Raw genomic sequence first — 20,161 nt, 5'->3', positions numbered from 1 at the left:
AGCCATTGTTCTCCCATTTTGTTTTCTTGATACTCACTGTCATCAAAAACCAATTAACCATAAGATGACAGGTTCATTCAGGAACTACAAATCTTCCTCATCTACCTGTAGACTTGGGTCTGTCTCTATCTTTTCCTACCTTTTTGTAACAGCACTACACAGTTCTGATTCCTGTAGCCCATAGTAAGCTTTAAAACAGGGACCTTGAACCCTTCTTTATCAACATAATTTCTTCTGTCTTTTGGGTGCTCAGGACCGAACTCGGTATATCACAAATGCTGTGCAAGTGACAAGTCTAGACCCAGGCACACCCCCAGACCCTCTGTGCATTCCTGAAGCAGGTGGACAACTTCTGCACAAAGTGGTAAGAATCCCATTTGAATTTACCAGCCTGCCATTCTCGTTTTAGCAAATGACTCCTCGTTATCCCTCATGTAAGCAATGCTAACTTAACTCAGTGAGTTATATACATGGAGCTCTGTTGAGAACTTGTTCAGAAGGCTTTCCCAAATGAAAGGGAGGGAATGAAGAAAGGCCATACATATACATATATACACCTATACACATACACACATGTACATATATTCATATACATGTAATGTCAGTGACAGGTACCCAACAGTAGCATGTGGAGGGATCAAAAGGTTGTTGGTTAACACTTGAGGCCGATGTGGTAATGGGGAAGCCCAGTCGCCATAGAGACCTTGGGAAAGAACCAAGAAGCTGAGGTCAGGGAGAGCACAGGATGAGCGTGTACAGTGTAGTCACGTTTAGGGATGAGCAATGGAGGTTGACCTTAGGCATGATGATGGACAGTCCAGATCAGTAGCATGTTCAAGTCCAGGTCTAGAGCCTCAGGTGTCCTCGGCTCTTGGGGAGCATATAAACATGCTTAAAACTTAGATCTCTGCCCAAAAGCATAGGGAGTCTCTCCCCGCGGATCCTTGTTCCTTGCACAGCCAGCTGACTCAGCCAGGAATGTGCACACAACTCTATACCGACCCAAGCGGGCAGCCTGTGGCAGACCTCAGGGGCAGAGTAGGCTGGTGATTTGGAACTTATTAATATGCTCCGATCATTCAGCTGCAGTCCAATCCATCAACCTCGAAGCTGTTGTATTCCAGGAAGAAGCTCCAGGTGGAAGCTAAATTTACTAGACTGTTTCCATCTTTTGCTAAAGTCCCTGCTCCTTCCGACGGGGACACTCGTGCCTTCGATTGTTCAGCTGACTCGAAGGCACAGAGAGCTCCTGACTTCAAGTCCATTTTCCTTCCGGCCACGCTTCAGTACTCTGATGCTATCGGCAGAGCTTTGAACTTCAGCATCAGACACACCGGGCTGATGTCTCAACTCCTAGTTCCTACTGGTGCTGCCAGTCAAGACGAAGCTTCTGTTTCCCACCTCAAATAAATATCACAGCTAATAGAATACTCCAAGTTAAATAAGTTACACAGCACTTAAGATAATTAGCAAAGGAAAGACAACAGCGGCTGTTAGCTAATTATCATATAAGGTACAAAGAACAAACACCACTGTCTAATGGGACAGACTCGGATTTGGCTGTTAGGACATAGGGACTTTTCTAGACTAATATACAGCCATCTGTGGGTGGTGCCATGCCTGGGCTTGGTGCTCCTGGGTTGGACGAGAAAGCAGGCTGAGCCAGCCATGGGGGAAAAAGCCAGTAAGCAGCATCTCTTACCTTGACTTCCTGCCCTGACTTCCTCTGTGATGGGCTAGGAAGATACCCCCATCAGCTTGGCTTGTAGAGAAGTCCTGTGGGGTCATTTTCTCCATTGCAAATTAGGGGAGGATGGTCCAGCACACTGTTGGTGGTGCTGTCCCTGGGCAAGTGGTGCCCTCCTAGGTTCTATGAGAAAGCTGGCTGAGCAAGCCACGAGGAGCGAGCCAGAAAGCAGTGCTCCTCCATGATACCTGCCTCAGTTCCTGCCTCCAAGTTCCTGCCTGGACTTCCCTCAGTAATAGATATCTATAAGATGTAAGCTAAAATAAACTGTTTCCTCCCCAAGTTGCTTTTGTTCAGTGTTTTATCACACTGAAAAGAAAAAGAACCCTAGGATACTATGCCACAGAACCATAGTTAGCTCCCAAACCCCATTCTATGTATTTAATACACCCAAATATTCTTCTCTCTCAATTATTCAGACATTTAATTTTACAACTTGTTTAATTAGGACCAACCAGTAGCTACATAAACAGTAACACAGCTACTGAGATGCTGTGTTGACAACCTGTTCCCCATGTGAGCATCTCATGAGCTTGACCATCCATCATCTTAGATCTTTTGCGGCTCCTCTGCTTTGGTTCTCAGGTGCCCTCCCCAACCCCCTTCACAAAGTCTCCATTTCAAATGTGCTGGGAGGGGCTGGAGAGATGGCTTAGCGGTTAAGAGCACTGACTGCTCTTCCAGGGGTCTTGAGTTCAACTCCCAGCAACCACATGATGGCTCACAACCATCTGTAATGGGATTCGGTGCCCTCTTCTGGTGTGTCTGAAGACAGCTACAGTGTGCTCAGCCATTAAATAAATAAATAAATAAATAAATAAATCTTCAAATGTGCTGGGATAGGGAGCCCAGGAAGAGAGCTTGGTGCCCACTGCCCAGGAGGGCACCATGGTGTTCAGGACTTCTCTGGGCATGCAGATGTTGGTGGCCTGAGGCAGAGAAAGCCACATGCCAACACGATCGAGCCTCATATCCTGACTCAAGCCTGTCCCTGGGTCAGTACTAAACGCTTATATACATTCACTTCAGGAAACCAGAACGTCACTAAAAGACCTTTAAAAAGAACTTCTGTTCCCAAATTATCTCCCCATTAACCTTCATTGATTTTTCCCTGATCCAAATATCATCCCTTTAATTGAAATCTGTTTTGAGTTGTACTTTGAAGGAAAAACTGACATTTAGACGTGTGGTATGGACTACAGGCAGTGGCTCTCAGTCTTTTGGGGTTTGTGATGTGCTTGCCTGTATGGAACAAAAGTTTTTTTTTTTTGGAGTTCTTTGGGTGTTGTTGTTTGAACGGTGTATTTCAGGTGTTATGGAAAACCCTAGCTGCTACACCATTCACCTGGTGGGCATTCAACTGAAAAGCGCTTATAAAATAACAATTCTATGTGTTTTCCTGTGTATAATACTGGGAGGGGACACTGGCTGTGTTTAGATCTCACCCTTCTCTCAACCATGGCTCAATCTTTCTCTCTGACTCCTTGAAGACACCATAGACCTACCGTGGTTAGAGGGGCCCTGGCTTCAGCAGATTTTATTATCTGCCCTATCCTCCTTTCTTATCCTTCTTCTCTCACTTGTATGTGAGGGTGGTAAGGAAACAGAGGCAGTAACAGGGAGAGGAAGCTGCACACCTCACTCACGAGTGCTGTGCTTCCTTGCCTGCATGCCACACCCTCTCCAAGGCACAGTCACAGCAGATGGGGATAGGAAGGGGCTGGGCATAAGTCCGAAGGAGGGGGAGAGAGGGAGGCTGAGGGGAGCAGAAGCATGAGCATCTAATATTGGGATCAGGCATGTGCTTCTTTTGGGTGAACTATGTGATCTGTGGTCCCCAGAGATGCACTGGATAGTAATCCTTGAAGGACCCAGAATCTAGACACGTGACTAAAAATCTCTCCTGGCTTCAAGGATCTCAACCTTTTCCAAATTGGTTGGGATGAACAACAACAACAACAACAAACAGGAAAGAACTGATGTCAGTAGGTAAAGGCACTTACTGACAAGCCTGAGGATCTGAGCTCAATCCCCGGGACCCACAAGGGAGAGACCTTATCCCTGCAAGTTTACACACATGTGCATGCACACACACACACACACACACACACACACACACACACACACACACACACACACACACACACAAGTCTTAGGGTTTCTATTGCTGCGATGGAACACCATGAACAAAAACAAGTTGGGCAGGGAAGGGTTTACTTGGCTCATACTTCCATAGCACTGTTCATCTTTGAAGGACGTCAGGATAGGAACTAAAGCAGGGCAGGAACCTGGAGGCAGGAGCTGAAGCAGAGGCCTTGGAGGGGTGCTGTTTACTGGGTTGCCTCGCATGGTTTTCTCAGCCTGCTTTCTTATACAACCCATGACCACCAGCCTGGGGATGGCTCCACCCACAGTGGACTCAGTGGACTCCTCCCCCATCAATCACTAGTTGAGAAAATGCTGGATCTCATAAAGGCATTTTCTTACACGAGGCTTCCTTCTCTCTGATGACTCTAGCTTGTGTCAAGTTGACACACAAAACCAGACAGTACACACACACACACACAGAGAGAGAGAGAGAGAGAGAGAGAGAGAGAGAGAGAGAGAGAATTTTAAAAAGAATAAAATCCAAGCAGAGAGGAATGTAGTTCTAAAATGGAATGATTTTATATAGAAATAGAAAGAGATGAATGACAAGATGCTGTTTTCCAAGGAATACTATGCACTAGGCACTTTAGATGATGTTTCTTGCATTTGCACACAGTAGGCTTCTAGTTTTCAGTGTGCAAAAATATAAATATATAGGAAATATACTAAAGTTATGTATTTTTAATTATATTAGAAGCATGGTATGAACATATGGCAGTTGTTACACTTATTTTGGATGATGATGATAATGGCGAAATTAATCAATGAATAGCATAGTTTGGCACCTCTCTCTCTCTTTCTCTCTCTCTGATAGAACTTTCTGGAGATCAAAATGTCCTACAGTGTATACAATTCAATATGGTAACAATAATCAGATGACGTAGAATGACCGAATAGAGCCTGTGGCTAAAACAAGGGGGATTTTGTAAGCCATCTGGAAAATCCACCTTCTCTTCACATCTTGGAGTCAGGCCAGGCTCTTCCCTGGATGGCAGGGTTGTTTACAGCAAGAATGTGGGAGCTCTCAGAGAGGGGTGGGGACAGGTGAGGGAGGTGGGGGAGGGGAAGGGAGGGGTGGAGGGAGGGAGATATGCAAAATACATCTCAACTACCATTGTTTATATGACTTTCAGACACTTGGAATGTGGCTAATATAATCAAGAACCATATTTAAAGTTTGGTTTTTAATGAACTACAAGTTAAATAGCCACCAATGGCTCGAGAGAACCTGAATGACAGCTCAGACACTGAGGCCAGCCACATCTGTTCTAGAGTGGCTGGGGACCAGTGAGATCTGAATAGGGATGTGAGTGGCCAGAGGGAGACCTGAGGCCACACAAAGGGCATGTGGGGCAAAAAGACCAGGGGGCATAAAGGCCCTGGGACAGGTACAGAGCAAGTGTGCCGCAGAGCTGTGGGGCTTGGGTTGGTGTCCTTGTGAAAGACCGGGCGGCCTGGATTGGCTGGTCATGACAGGACCTTAAGATGCATGAGGCGAGGGCATACTGGGAAACTCTGGCATTTCATGATCAAATGTAATGTTGTAAATTTATTTTAAATTTCAAATTTTAAAATAATGATTTTAAATTTTATGGATATGGCTGTTTTACCTGCATGTGTGTCTGTCAGCCACATGCATGCCTGGAATCCCCAGAGACCAGAAGAGTGTGCCGGATCTCCCGGAACTGGAATGTTCCAGATGGGTATTAGCATTGATGTTGATACTCAAATTGAACCTGGGTCCTCTGGAAGAGCAGCTGGTGCTCTTAACCACTGAGCAGTCTCTCTGGCCCCCAAGGGGATCTCTTTTTGTGACTATATTGTAGACAGTCTGTTAAGCAGAAAATAATTGGGCAGGAGACCAATTAAAAGGCCTTGGATTCTTAAAATGATATTTTATGTGTTTACTTCATGCATGTGTATATGTGTGCATAGGCATGCATGCCACGTCATAAATGTGGAAGTCAGAAGATGCCTGGGAGATTTGTGTGAGCCAGCCCTCTCCTTTTAACATGTGGGTCCCCCGCTCATTCTTTAGGTAAAATTGCTAGCTATGGGCAGAATCTGGTCCAGTTCCACACCCAATAGCAGGAAACTAGGCACAGGCAGGAGAAGATGGTCACTAGATCCTATCTGCAGGCTGTTTGGAGGGTGGATGAGATCTGGATGGGAGTTGATGAGAGTTGGATAGAGGCTGAGGAGGAGGAGGAAGGCAGTCTCACCTGGTATCCTGGGACAGAGACCAGCTACGGCTAGCACCATCCCTTTCAGGGCACATTGGAGACAGTCAAACCAGCCCCATGCTGGGCACTCTGGAAGAGACAGACCAGTCCCCAGCTGGGCATGCCCCTCCCAGGGCAACAGTGAATGAACCATAACCTCTGAGCTTCATTTGTGACCACCCTGCCCAGGTGCTGTGTGCCTACCTGGGTTCATGCAGTTGGCATCTAGACTAGAGAAAGAGCCATGTCTTCCGGACTCTGTGACTCCTAAGTTTTCTTCCTTTCTTAGGTCGCACTCCAGAAGGCAATACTGAAAGACTTAGGTTTAGTGTGCGTGCGTGTGTGTGTGTGTGTGTGTGTGTGTCTGTATGTGTATATATGCGTTTGTGTGTATATGTATGTGTTTGTGTATGTTTGTGTGTGTGTTTGTGTCTGTGTGTGTGTCTGTGTGTATGTATTTGTGTTTGTATATGTGTTTGTGTATGTGTATATTGTGTATACATGTGTGTGTGTTTGTGTGTATTGTGTATGTGTGTGTGTGTGTGTGAGAGAGAGAGAGAGAGAGAGAGAGAGAGAGAACAGTAACTGCACATGTGCTTTCTTCAGTACGCTTTAAACTCTGCAATGACCAGCAACATGACACAGAGCATCTGCGATGACACAGGACACTCATTAGCCATGTTCCACTTGGCTGCCCATGAGCCAAGGGTGGGCCCTGTCTAATCCCATTGTGATGTGTGATATCACTGTGTCTTCAAACAATGGTGGGAAACAAAGAGAGGCAGGTTGCTAAGGAAACAAGTCCTCCCTTAAGTAGCTGCTCTTCTTGGAGTCCCACCTGCCGGCCCTCACCACCCACAGGTGGAGGCATCTATCACTCTCATCATCTGGGCTATCTGTCAGAAGAGGGCCGTTCTTGGCCGGCCAACTTGTAGATACATGCCAGGTCAATTCCCACCAATCTATTTTCATTTTTAGCATCTAGTTCTGTGGGTTCTCCTTAATTAGTTTTCCCTTACTTGAGAAATTGTCCATTTCCCTAGTCCTTACCCAGCTCACCATGGTGCGGGGAATGAGAATTCAGAGACCTACATGATGCTGCCACTTCTCAAAGTCATGCAAGGTCATCTGTGACTCCCAACAAAGATGTCAAGGATCTTGCGGATAGTCTCACACTGATCGAAGCATATGCAACACGGAATGACAGGTCTGCCTATAAATATCTCCTCAGGCAGCTGGCCTGACAGTATTGAAGGTCTAGAAGGTGAAGAAGGTTGAACAGAAACCCCTGACTCTGTCCCCATGAATGATGTTTTGTTCCACTCTTAAAATGAAACCAACACCCAAGGTGTCCATCCCTGTCACTTAAATGTGAATCTTGGTGCATCCAGAGAGAGACAATTTTTGGAGGAACTTGACATCTTGGATTCTAAACATGATATATGGCTGCTGAGAAATGGAAAGCAGATGAAAACTAAAATGAGGAGGAGGAGAAGGAGGAGGAGGAGAAGAAGAAGGAGGAGGAGGAGGAAGAGAGGGGAAGGGGGAAGGGAGGAGGAGGAGGAGGAGGAGGAGGAGGAGGAGGAGGAGGAAGTAGAGGTATGGAGGATTTTCTGCGGGGTCTTTAAAACCTCTGCTCTCTCCACCAGCCTATGATAAGGACTGAGGATGGTGGGAAGGGACAATGGTCAACTGCTATTAAAACCTGGATGACAAGTTTCACTACAGGGGAGGGACAGACTCCTCAGCTCTGGCTTTCCTATGGTCTGGGCTGCCTAATCCTTGCTTTGAGACCCTAGCATTTCCCAGTATCATGCTAGACATCAGGAAACATCCGAGTAGGCACTTTCCTCCTGCCTGTGACAAACACCTGGCAAAAGCAGTAAGAAGGAAGAGTTTATTGTGGCTTTCAGCTTGAAGGGATGCAGTGGATCATGGTGGAGTTGGGGGAGGCACGGCAGCAGGAGCATGAAGCAGGAGCAGGAGCAGAAGCAGAAGCAGGTCACATTGTATCCACAGTCAGGAAGCAGAGAGAGATGGATCCTGGCGCTGGGCTCACTGTCTCCTTTTTATTCAGTCCAGGACCCCAGCCCATGGGATGGTACTACCCACATTCAGGGTAGGCCTTCCCATTTCAATTAACCCAGTTTAGAAACTCCCTCACAGATAGGTACAGGGATCTGTCTCCTAGGCAATGCTACATCCTGAAATGGTGACAATCAAGATCATTACTCACAATCTCTTTTCCAGGGGTGGGAACCCTGAAACATCTTTAGGTGTTTCGAAATTTCCAACACCTAAATTGGTGGGAAGTGGGTGGGTTTGCTCTGGGCTAAGAACTCCTTAGAGTGAAGAGGTTTATTCAACACCTTCACAAGTCAAAAAATCTTTCTGGTGTCCTTGTAGACAACCGAGGAGGCTCTTCTTGACCTCTTGCCAGACAATTCTCATTTGAGGACAAGCTATCTGTCAGGGCTACAGAAGTCTCTAGTTAATAGAACTGGACATTCCTTCCTAGGGACTTCCCCCAAGGCTACTCTCCTTACTGTATAATAACCCTTTTAAGATTGGGAACCACCATTTTTTCATCCACAGGAATGATGGCGGTAAAGAAACCCCCTAGGAGGTAGGAGTCTGGGAAGAAGTACAGACAGAAATGTAGATGACTGGAAGTCAGAGAACCTGGGGTGCTGTGGGGTCAGTGTGCTCCTACAAAGGCCTTGTTGTCTGCTTTTCCTCTGCAGCCCCACCGTCTGGCTTACAGACCTCCACAGGATTCTGACATTTCATGTTCAAAGCTTTGGCCAAGTTCTGGGTCCTGAAGAGAGCTGCCTCACTGAGAAGCTCATTAGGAGGTGGTTACTCTCTTGGGTGTCAGCTTCTGAAAGGGACCCATGGGTCTGGAAAGATGGTTCTGTGATTAAGAACACCTGTTGCTCTTCTAGAGGATTCCTATTCCCAGCGCCCTCATGGTGGCTCACAACATCTGTAATTCCAGTTCCAGGGGATCTGATGCCCTCTTTTGGCCTCTGTAGGCACCAGGTATGGACATGTATATACATATATGCAGGCAAGACACTCATACAAATAAAATGAAATAAATGAATCTCTCCTTTAAAAATAAAGACCATCTTTGTGTTCAAAGTATCTACTGATGAGGATTTAAATCCATTTCTTCATGAAGAAATAGGGTTTCTGGGGCCAAGGAGACTGCCTTATGGCAAAGCTGCTCAATGGAGGTCCCTGAGTTTCCTCCCTTCCTCTATCAAAGGATATAGGGTTTGAGTTATTCCCATGCTGGAGTCTGTGTTGGGTGCCCCTCTGTTTTCTCTCTGGACACCTCGTGTCTCCCTTTTACCAGTCTAGTACATGGTTTGTGTAGTTGGCTCTTTACCTGGATTTAAACCATAAGTGCCACATGAAAGTCTGTTCATGACCCTGATTTCTACATAGAAGCAGGACACAAACCCAGTTTCAGGATGAAGCTATTCAGGAGACCTGTTTACCACCTCCATGACCTTGAAACATGACCAACACCTTGCCAAGCCTAAGCATCACAAAGATATGAGAACACGTGGGGAGTGTACTGTCTGGTTTTGTGTGTCAACTTGACACAAGCTGGAGTTATCACAGAGAAGGGAGCTTCAGGTGAGGAAGTGCCACCATGAGATCCAGCTGTAGGGCAGGACCCTTGTGAGTGGTGCCATCCCTGGGCTGGTAGTCTTGGATTCTATAAAAGAGCAGGCTGAGCAGGCCAGGGGAAGCAAGTCAGTAAGGAACATCCTTCCACAGCATCTGCATCAGCTCCTGCTTCCTGCCCTGTGTGAGTTCCAGTCCTGACTTCCTTTGGTGATGAACAGCAATGTGGAAGTGTAAGCTGAATCAACCCTTTCCTCCCTAACTTGCTTCTTGGTCATGATGTTTGTGCAGGAATAGAAACCCTGACTAAGACAGGGAGATATCACAGGGGCTGACGCTAGGGACTGAAGAAGGAAAATGCGTGAGGCAGTGCCCCTGGGCATGTGAGCCTTCCTGAGATAGAAATGGACTCTATCCTTTGACAACATTGGAATAATTTAGAAGTAGAAAGCTGGCCACTGGGCAGAAGTGTTGCTGCTCCCAATAGGAGCACGACCTCAGGATGCCCCAGAAATCCCCACTTCTGGTACCAAACCTCAGAGATTAAGGGAACTAAACAGCTTCCTCCATGCTGAATATCTGAGTCCTACCCATGGCTACAATAAATATGGTAACAAATCTTACTTCAACATGCTCAGTTCAAGCAGAACTGCTCCATACATGCCTGTATTTCATGAACAACAAGCATTCAACTCACATTCATTAAATGGGTACTGTCTGCCAAGTCCCATGCTCAGAGCTTAGAGTCACTATGTGTAGCTTAGGCTCAGCCCCACTGCTCTGAGCTGATGAGAGTCAGTTCAGAGAGCTGGATCTTTTGAGATGAATCACAGGCTGGAAAAGGATGTAGGGTTTAGTTGTTCTTGGTCAGATAATTTGAAAGCAGCATGCTGGGTGCTGTGCTGGGTGTCCCTCTGCTTGCTCTCATGGACACCCTGTGTCTCCCTTTTAGCATCCTAGTATGGGAGAAAGGGTGATCTACAGGTTGACTACCATCTCACAGTCCGTCTCTTTAACAGGAAGAAAAAAATCTATGCCCTAAATGTTAAGAAGGGAAATGGCCACCAGGTACCAAAATCTAGATTTCAGATAGGAGAGCCCATTTTATCTCTAGTCTGGACCTTTTATACTTAAAAAAAAAAAAGATTTAATTTTTAAGTATGTGCATAGGTTTGTGGGTATGTGATCATGAGAATAGAACAAACAAAGTCCAGAAGATGGCGCTGGATCGCATGGAGCTGGAATGACAGGCAGTTGTGAGCTGCTGGGTGTGGGTTTGGGAAATGACCTCAGGTTCTCTGCATGAACAGTACTTGCTTTTAACTGCCGTGCCATCTCACCAGCCTCAGTCTGGGTCTGGGGAATATTCCCACAGGTTAATGGTCAGGTGTGGGTCTCTCAGCCTTGTGTTGGGTTTGCTTGAAGATGAGATGCGGTCATGTCTGGTGATTCTTTACTACCTGAATGGCTATCTGATATAATCCTCTTGCAGTGGCAGGCTACAGTCTTCAGTTCAAGGCTAGGGACTTATTACAGTCATCTTCAACTTAAGATATATAGAGGTTCAAGATTTGGCCAGGAAGGTCTATTACACAATGCTATCCACTGAGCCAAACAACCTCTTATCTTCGTAAGACTAGCATGTTGGGTTGTGGGAGATCACCATGGCTGGACTTCCCAACTGTTGATTTCCCTTCTAGACTCTGGGGTGGGGGGTTAAGGGGCAGGTAATGGGACCCTCATCTTGCTCTCTTCCCAACCATTTGTATGCAATTCTGTTCTAATAACACCTGGTCTCTTAGGAGAGGGACTAAAGCATAAAAGGCTGGGAAGAAGTAGGGACTGGGTTGCATTAATTCAGATACAGGCAAGACGACATCCCTACTGGGTGCAGACCTCATCGTGGCTGTTTTAAAGCCAGCCAGCCATGCTCCAGTCCATAACCCCTTTCCCACCATCTGGAAGTCAGCCTAATGAATTCATCTATTACCCAGGCTGAGCTTTAACAGAAGCACACTTTGGTTTGCCATTGGGATCCTATGAAAGATTAGACAATGTTTATTCCCTACGCCCAAGGAGAAAAAAGAACAGGAGGCAGGTGAGGAAGAACCTTGTGTGCAGTTTTGCTCATGGGGATGCTCCACAGTCCCCTGGTGAGGTGAGTGGGCACTGTCCTGACTCCTGCCACAGGGCAGGGAATCCTGGTGAGATATAGAGGCTCAGTGGGTCGGGCGAGGTGCCCGGCAGAGTGCGGTTAAGGGAAGTCTGGCTCCCGAGTTTACACCCTCAGTAGGAGATCCGTGAAGGATTCCTGCCGAGGACTAGACAGTGGGTAGCTCAGTTTCTCAGGCCATATGGTCTCTTACAACACTCTGCCATCTGAATGAGGAGCAAGACAGCCAAAGTACAAACAATGAACTGGCTGTGTTCCAACAGAGCCTTCTGGATAGATGCCGAAATGTGAATTTTGTTGAATTTACATTTGTCATAAAATATTTCCCTTCTATTCCCTGCCCCAACCCTTCCCTGTTCTTTAAAACTACTCATATCTTAAAAGCTGTACAAAAACCTGGCTTGGCTTGTGGGCTGCAGTTTTGCCTGCCTCTGCTCTGGGCCAACACTCCCTGCCCCTATATTTAGACACAGAAAGTCTTGGGGTTACTTATGCTATATATGTGGTACCCCGCCCCCCCAACTTTCTACTGCAAACATCTTCAAGCCCATACAAATGTGGAGAAAACAACAGGACTCTGTATTCTAAGTACGATGCCAGCTGAGAGCCAGAGTCACAGGGGAAGTTTCCCAGCATAGATGGGGCGGGGCCTGTGTGAGCAAGCAAACAGGTGCACCTGAGTCCTCACAGTCCACATGAGGTAAGAGGCTTGTCTCTCCTTTCTGAGGTCTGTCATTCAGAGACAGATGCATGCTGGGAGGTGAGGAGCTGGCGCTGGAAAGTGCTAGAAGGTGGTCATCATCACTCTATAGAGCCAGTCCCAGAGACCAGAGTGCTAAGCACTTTGAGACTTGGGGCAGGACCAGAGTAGGGAGCAGTCAAATGTTCCACTTTTCCCAGAGCTAAGCAGGACTCGGAGGCTAAGAGGCAGGCTCGCACAGTGTCTCTGAGCTCTCAGCAGCAGTTCTCTGGCAGGATCCTCCCAGTGCCCCATCGTTGCCCAGCCTCCATGACCCCCAAAGTTAGAATAGGAAGGCTTGTGGTCTTTGGCCATATCATTTATTTTCTCCAAAAAGCCGTAAATGCTTAGAGATTGGGGTGGAGAAAAAAAAGAAGAAGCAGCAGCAGCAGCAGCAGCAGCCTGAACACACAACAATCAATGTTTTTCAATAAACAGCTGAGGGCTAAATCGAGGAGGGAAGCACAGCCATAATCACATGGAATGAGCCTTCATTAAGCCTCCCGCATGTGGCGTGGCGCGCCAGCCTGATGGAACCGGTGCCGTGACCTACTTTTATCTGATGGGTTGCTTCACCTGTTCGGGCTTCAGGAGACCCATCGAGCGGCAACAACTTTGAAAGTAACTACTCATAAACTCTGCTAATTTAGCTTACGGGACTCAGGAGGACCCAAAGGCACACCTGAAAGCCAAAGTGTGTTATGTCAGATTTTCTTGCCTAAGTAAAACATGCCTGTTGATGAGGACACCGGGTCTCATCTTCTTTTCCCTCATGGAGTTACCAAGAGGGACCAGCTCCCCAGAGAGCATCTAAAAGGGCTGGGATATACTCTCAGGGAGACTGCCTTCACTGTCTTTGTTCTTTGTCCGTCCCTGCAGCCCTGGAATGTGGCTGTAGCGGTTTGAGTGAAAATGGCTCTCACAGGCTCATACTATGAATACTTGGTCCTCAATTGGTGGAACTGTTTGGGAAGGATTAGGAGGTGTGTTCATTGTTGGAGGAGGTGTGTCACTGGGGGTGAGCTTTAAGGTTTCCATTTCTGAATTCCTGCCTCATGGTTATAGCTCAGGATGTGAGCTCTTGGCCACTTCTTTAGTGCCATGCCTGTCTTCCTGCTGCCATTCTCTCAGCCATGATGGTCACAGACTCTTAGATTCGAACTCTCTGAAACTGTAAAGCCTTTCTTTCTTCTATAAGGTGCCTTGGTCATGGTGTCTTATCAAAGCAATAGAAAAGTAATTAAGACAGTGGTATATAGAGAGCCCTTCCAGGAAGCACATCTCACTTCTATCTATGGGTCTAGCCATAAGAGTTCTCTTTCAATGACATGAGAAAGATAGAAAGGATAGGGACTGGTGAGATGGATCAGCAATTGAGAATGCTTGTTGCTCTCGCAGAAGATCCCAGTTCTGTAACCAGTACTTGTAACTCCAGATCTGTGATGTCCACTTCTGACCTCCACGTGCTTTCATACACACATGCATAGGCACACAGGTGCCTATTAGAACAGATGGGAAAGATAGACATGTGGCTTCTACGTGTGCCTCAATATGTCAATACATTTATGCTTATGGACTTTGAAAATAAATAGATGTTACTTGAGACTACTGAGTTTTGGGGGTTTGTTTGTTACACAGCAGTTGCTCACTGGTACACTAGCAGATGTGAAGCTCAGGCAAGCCTTAAAAAAAGCTAATTTTTCTGGAGAGAGAGCAATTGTGATTATAGTTTAAATCAAGATGAAAGTAAGGCTTTGTCTCATACACAGGCGTAGATTTCTGTATTTGTTTCAGTAATTATAATAAAATCCTTTACTCAAGGAATAAATGGGTAGTAAACACAAATGCGAGGTCTTTCTGGGGCTTGGAAGGATAACACATTTATCTGAAAATGCATCTCCTAGCACATTTGCCCCATCTCAGGAATCTACAGGTCGGTGAGGTGTCCCACATTCCTTCCTTTCTAAGTGCCTTAGCAACTGAGAAACACTGGGAAAGATGCTGAGATCTAGCAAGCGAAGGTGAGAGAGGGCTTTCAGAAACTCTTGCCTGACACTGAATGTATGTCTCAGTTATCATCAGTATCGGATACGACGGCAGGGCATTCCTCTCTGTGATTTTATAATGTAGATAGAAAATGCCCCACTTTATGACAGATGTGGGAAGAATTCTTTCCCTCACGTTCCCCTCATAACGATTTGCAGTCATCAGGACCCTTTGTGCAGCCCAGCTTTCCTTCCTTGCTGCACATGTGTTGAGCCGTGCATGTGCGACTCTCTACACAGCTGCTCTTGGTGTTGCAATACATACTCTATAATCCGTTTTAAAAAACGTTCTAGAAATCACAAGGAGCTCCACCAAGTCTAAGGAGTATTGAATCCCTCTCATGAGGCCATAAGCTTTGTTAAGATACTCCCATGAGCCTTTTGTGGGGGTCTCTTCCATGCCAGGTGACTTGGAGAAATACTTATCGGGGACTAACTTGACTCAAAATTTAAATTCAGTGGGTGTGTCAGTTAGCTACTGCTGTGTAACAAACCAATTCCCAAACTCATGGTTCAGAACGACAACTGTGAAGGGCTGGTAAGAAGAAGACACAGGTTGGTTTGCTTGGTTTGGACTGAGCTGGGCATTCCGGATTCATTCCCTTTGCTCTCTATCAAGGGATGGAAAAGTGCAAGTGCTTTGTTATCAGCCCTCCCTCCCTGGCCCAGAATGTGCAGCATTTATCACCCGGATGAAGTTACAAATCTACTGTCTTGGCTTTGGGGTGGACAGAAGTACCTGCAGGCTTCTGAGCTGCCGGAGATGTGGAAATAAAAATAGGGGGATATGTATTCCCACATAACACTCACCTGGCCACTCCCCAGCTCTGGAATGCCTCACAGGTGTTGAGGGAGCTTCCTTGCCTGTACCATGGACAGCACTCGCTCTGTCTCCCAGGGAACCCCCAGGATACTCCAGGAGTCCCACATGAAACCTTGTTTCCCGTAGGAGTCCCACATGAAACCTTGTTTCCCGTAGGAGTCCCACATGAAACCTTCTTTCCCGTATCCTCACTGTGCTCACTCTGGATGTATCAAGTCCTCAGCACACAAGAAGATGCACATCTGTATCTTTTACATCACTTTTACATCACTATGACAAAGTACCTGACAGAAGCAGCTGAAGAGAGGGGGTATTTGTTTTGGCTCAAAGTTGAGAGGATACAGTTCATCATGGTAGGGAAGCATGGTGGCTAACTTGGCTCATGGTGGTGGGAACTCGAAGCATGGCTTGCTCATATCTTGGAGGATTAGGAAGTAGACAGCAAGATGCAAGCAGAATTGAATTATAACCTTGAAGGCCTGCCTTACTGGCCTGTGCCTGGAACGTAGGCCCTGTGCACCAAAGATCCTATAACTTCCCCCTGTCCCCAAACACTGCAACCACCTGGGGACTTGGTTGGAACACACAAGCCTATGAAGGACATTTGACATCAAAACATCACCTGTAAGAATTGAAGAAAATGACTAGTGCCTGTCCTTATCCACACTCCGGGTCCTTCCTGGCTGAGATGACCATCAGTATGCCCTTAAAAATATGAATAACTCTGTCGTACAGCACCGTTCTCCCAGCAACACAGCTGCCATGTTCAGGTTTGTGAGAGTTTATCATGATGGGGCCCATGGACTGTTGACATGAGGAGGGGCTGGAGAGGGTCATGGGACTCTTACTGAGTATCAGGCCACTCCTTGTGGCCATTTATATACAGCTCTGCCCTAACTGTATATGACCTTAGAGTCTAGGGGAATACTGGAGTCTAGATAGGATCTAGGGAAAATTAGGGGGATGGTCTCCATCAGCAGCTATGGAGACGTCATCATCCATTTTGGGTGCAGAATGTCCGGTGTGGCTACTTTGGGGTGGTCAACGCCACTGCCAGGAACCCCTCCACCACACTCTGTAAGTGAGCCTAATAAACTTGCTGGTTCCCCAGGGTGGACCTTGGTGGAATGGTACTTTGGTGGAGGTTGTTCATATCCTTCCCAGGGAAGGACTTTCTATAATTAACTTTTACCAAGATATATACTGTTTTGGGGCTGGAGAGTTCAGGATGTTTTTCCTTTAGACCTGGGTTTAGTTCCCAGTACCGGCATGACTGCTCACAACCCTCTGCAACTCCAGTTTCAGGGGATCAGTCGCCCTCTTGTGGTCTCTGTGGGCACTGCACACCTAGGATGCACAGCTGTCTATGCAGGCAAAATATAGCATGTGCCTAAGAAATGAATCTGGAAAAAAGATATACACTGTGTGCATTAGCATGTCCCAAAGGTGTGTCATTGCTACTGTCTGATTCCAGAAAATTCTATCAGCCTGAAAGGAGCACTGTATCTATTAACAGCTCGGCACCTGTGTCCCTGAATTCCATCCTCTCTGACTCTCAGATTTGATTATTCTTGACATTTTGTTAAGGTTTATTTTAACTTTACTTATGTGTATATACGTGTCTGCACATGTGCACCTGAATACAGGACCCTCTGAGACCAGAAGAGTGTCAGATCCCCTGGAGCTGGAGTGACGGGCCATTGTGTTTAATGTGATAGCTGTGAACCCTCTCCTCAGCTCCTATTCTAGATGTTTTATATATAAAGGGAATGGACATTTTTATTCAGAGAGAAAATGTAAACACCTAAAGATCCACTAAATAGTGATTGTGTGTGTGTGTGTGTGTGTGTGTGTGTGTCTTGATCTCATGGTACCACTGGCCACACTGAATTCTGGGAAAAGCAAATGAAAGCTCCGGGTGTTCCTCCCTGCATTCACTTTCAGAATGGCTGCCTGTCCCATTCTCTCTTCCACGTGGCATCATCACTGCTGGAACCCTAACCTTTGAGGGGACAGGTTGCTGTGAAACTCTTTGTTCTGTCCAGACTATTCCAATATGGCTTGGTGTGAATGCCTGACTGCTATACACACAGAGAAGACCGAGACACAGTGGTTCCTGTTGCTTTCTACCAAGCTGCTGCTTTGTGAAAAGGTGACGGCCAGTGATTACCAAAGCCTCCCGTCCCTTGCCTACTTTCAAAGACCACCATCCAGCCAAAGGTCCTGATGTGAGAACTCCTCAAAAAAAAAAAAAAAGATAACAGAATTGTGTGGAACCACACTGATAGGCTGTTCTACAATTCCTACCCCCAGGATGCCAGATTGTTCCCCACGCTCTGAGCATTCCCACGAGCATCCTAACTACCACAAAAAGCATTGAAACATAATACCCACTGTTTCTGTATACTCACTATGAAAATATGTTTGAGTTTAGGAAGTGTGGCTCTGCTGTCTGGCTGCAAAATAAATCCTGCTCCCATGGAAGATGCTCCAGCTAGATGTGGGCAAGAGATTTCTGTAGACCAACAACATCCTTAAATATGATGTCTTTGGGGGAGGATCATGGTGGATGCTGAAGGCAAGGAGACCTGTGCATAGCCATTTATGGAGCTGGCAGATATATAGGCATATAGACCGCCTGCCATAGGCAGCTCTAGAATGCTGCAATCCTTCCCTCCCCCTTGACAAAACCCAACAGGCTGGGTGCAGGATCCAACAGAATGAGCTTTTCCTGGGAAGCATGCATATGTGCGTGCATGCATGCATGCATGCATGAGTAAGTATGTGCATTCTTGAATTTGTGCATGCATGCACGCATGAGTATATGCATGCATTTGTGTGTGAGTGCAAACACTGTGTATGTGTGTGTGTGTAATCCAGAGATCATCATCCTGTGTTCATCCTCAATCACTCTTCACCTTATTTTCAGAGCCATGGTCTCTCACTGAACCCAGAGCTCACCAAGTAGGCTAAGCTGGTTGGCTATCAAGACCCCCAAATTCTCCTGCATCTGCCTTCCCATGCCTGGAAGTATAAGTGAACACCACAAACATGGCTTTTATATGGGTTCTGGGGTTCTAAACTCAACTCCACTTGCTTGCACAGTAAGACCTTTACCAGTAGATCACTGTCCCCAGCACAACATTGGCATTTCTGACAAAGGCCAACCTTAGACTTGTCAGGCCCAGCAATTCATGTTTAACTCAGGGGGATATGCAGCCCTTCAGGGGACTTAGGTCCCATTACAGTTTAGAAACCACAGCTGTAGAGCTCTATGACAGAGTCATATACCCAGGACCTGAGCTGTCAATCAAGATCATGGTCAACAATAAAAAAATCTCTCAAGACAATAGGGCCTTGATGATGATGATGATGATGATGATGATGATGATGATGATGATGATGATGATGACAATGATGATGATGATGATTTTGGATGTCATCAAAGATCCTGGAAAGGACTGGGCCAAGACGCTGTGTATTATCTGCAAGGTATTCACACTATTGTGAGATCCCTTCTAAGAGATCCTGAAAAGGACTGGGCCACGATAGGAGGGGACAGAATGCCCGCAGCCAGTGGAGACTGGGGAAGAAAGTAAAAGAACCACTCCCCCGATCTTCTAGAAAATTCTAAGGCCCTTATCACATTGATTTGAAGATTCTGGCTTCTAGAATTTTGAGGCAATTCATTTGGGTGTTTTAAACTGTGATGGCCAACTTGACAGGATCTAGAATCGCCATGGAAACCAGTCTCTGGGGGCTATGTTGAGGGTCATCTAGATTCGGTTAATTGAAGCTGGAAGACACAACGTAAATGCGTGCGGCATCATCTCAAAGGCTGGGAACCTGGGCTGCATAGAGAGGAGACGGTGAGCTGAGTGCCACCATCCATCTCTCTCTCTCTGCTTCCTGATTGTGGGTGTCATGTGACCAACTGCCCCATGCTCCTGCTGCCATGCCTTCCCCCTCCCATGATGGACTGTGTCCCCCAACTGTGAGCCACAAATTTCGTAAGTTTCTCTTATCAGGGTATTTTATCGCAGCAATGGGGAATACACACATGCCATCTAGGGCAATTAGAGAGAGCTGTTCTGGGGAATAAACTCATGGCCTGACCTTTCCTATAGGTGGACTCCTGGTCTCAAGATGTCAAAGAAGAAAAGTAGCCCTTCCTCAAGCAAGGGTTGCTGGGTAGAAAGCATGCTAATAAAGGTCAAGATGGCAGAAGAGCACGGCCCATCCCCCTTCTCCTGGATCTGTCCAGTGTTGGCCCGTAGGTGCTCCGGGCCCTTGCTACTCCATTTCTAGCCCACGTGTGAGTCCAAGGCCTTTCTGGAAAGTCTAATATGAGCCTGGCCATTGGGTCCTCAGTAGTTCTAGCCAGAACTTACCTTTTAGCATATGGGAACCTTTAGTACTCTGTTCCCAGTCATCTTGGGGGCTTCTCTGGATCCAGTGTGGAGGTCATATCTGCTTGAGAGTCACAAGTTGGCTTGCAGCACACACAGCCAACATGAGAAACAATTTACCAATGGCTGCAGGACACAGGAACTGTCACTACTGCTTTGCTGTACCCCAACTCTCCACTAGGGCACAGATAGGGCACAGGGGCACACGTATAAGAA

General features: G+C 46.6%; 1 protein-coding gene and 1 long non-coding RNA gene across 3 annotated transcripts in view; one reads left to right on the top strand and one right to left on the bottom strand.

The window, feature by feature from the left end:
• Positions 1-20,161, bottom strand: part of Tmem132c (transmembrane protein 132C) — a 316,564-nt gene that overhangs the window by 137,268 nt on the left and 159,135 nt on the right. The gene's annotated exons all lie outside the window — the stretch shown is intronic.
• LOC116068461 lies at positions 19,079-19,906 on the top strand. Its single transcript, XR_004109591.1, has 2 exons — positions 19,079-19,546; positions 19,664-19,906. It is a non-coding gene; the product is annotated as an uncharacterized LOC116068461 (long non-coding RNA).

The sequence above is a fragment of the Mastomys coucha genome, unplaced genomic scaffold, assembly GCF_008632895.1.
Source record: "Mastomys coucha isolate ucsf_1 unplaced genomic scaffold, UCSF_Mcou_1 pScaffold22, whole genome shotgun sequence".
Lineage (NCBI taxonomy): Eukaryota > Metazoa > Chordata > Mammalia > Rodentia > Muridae > Mastomys > Mastomys coucha.
This window is presented reverse-complemented; position numbering and strand designations above follow the sequence as displayed.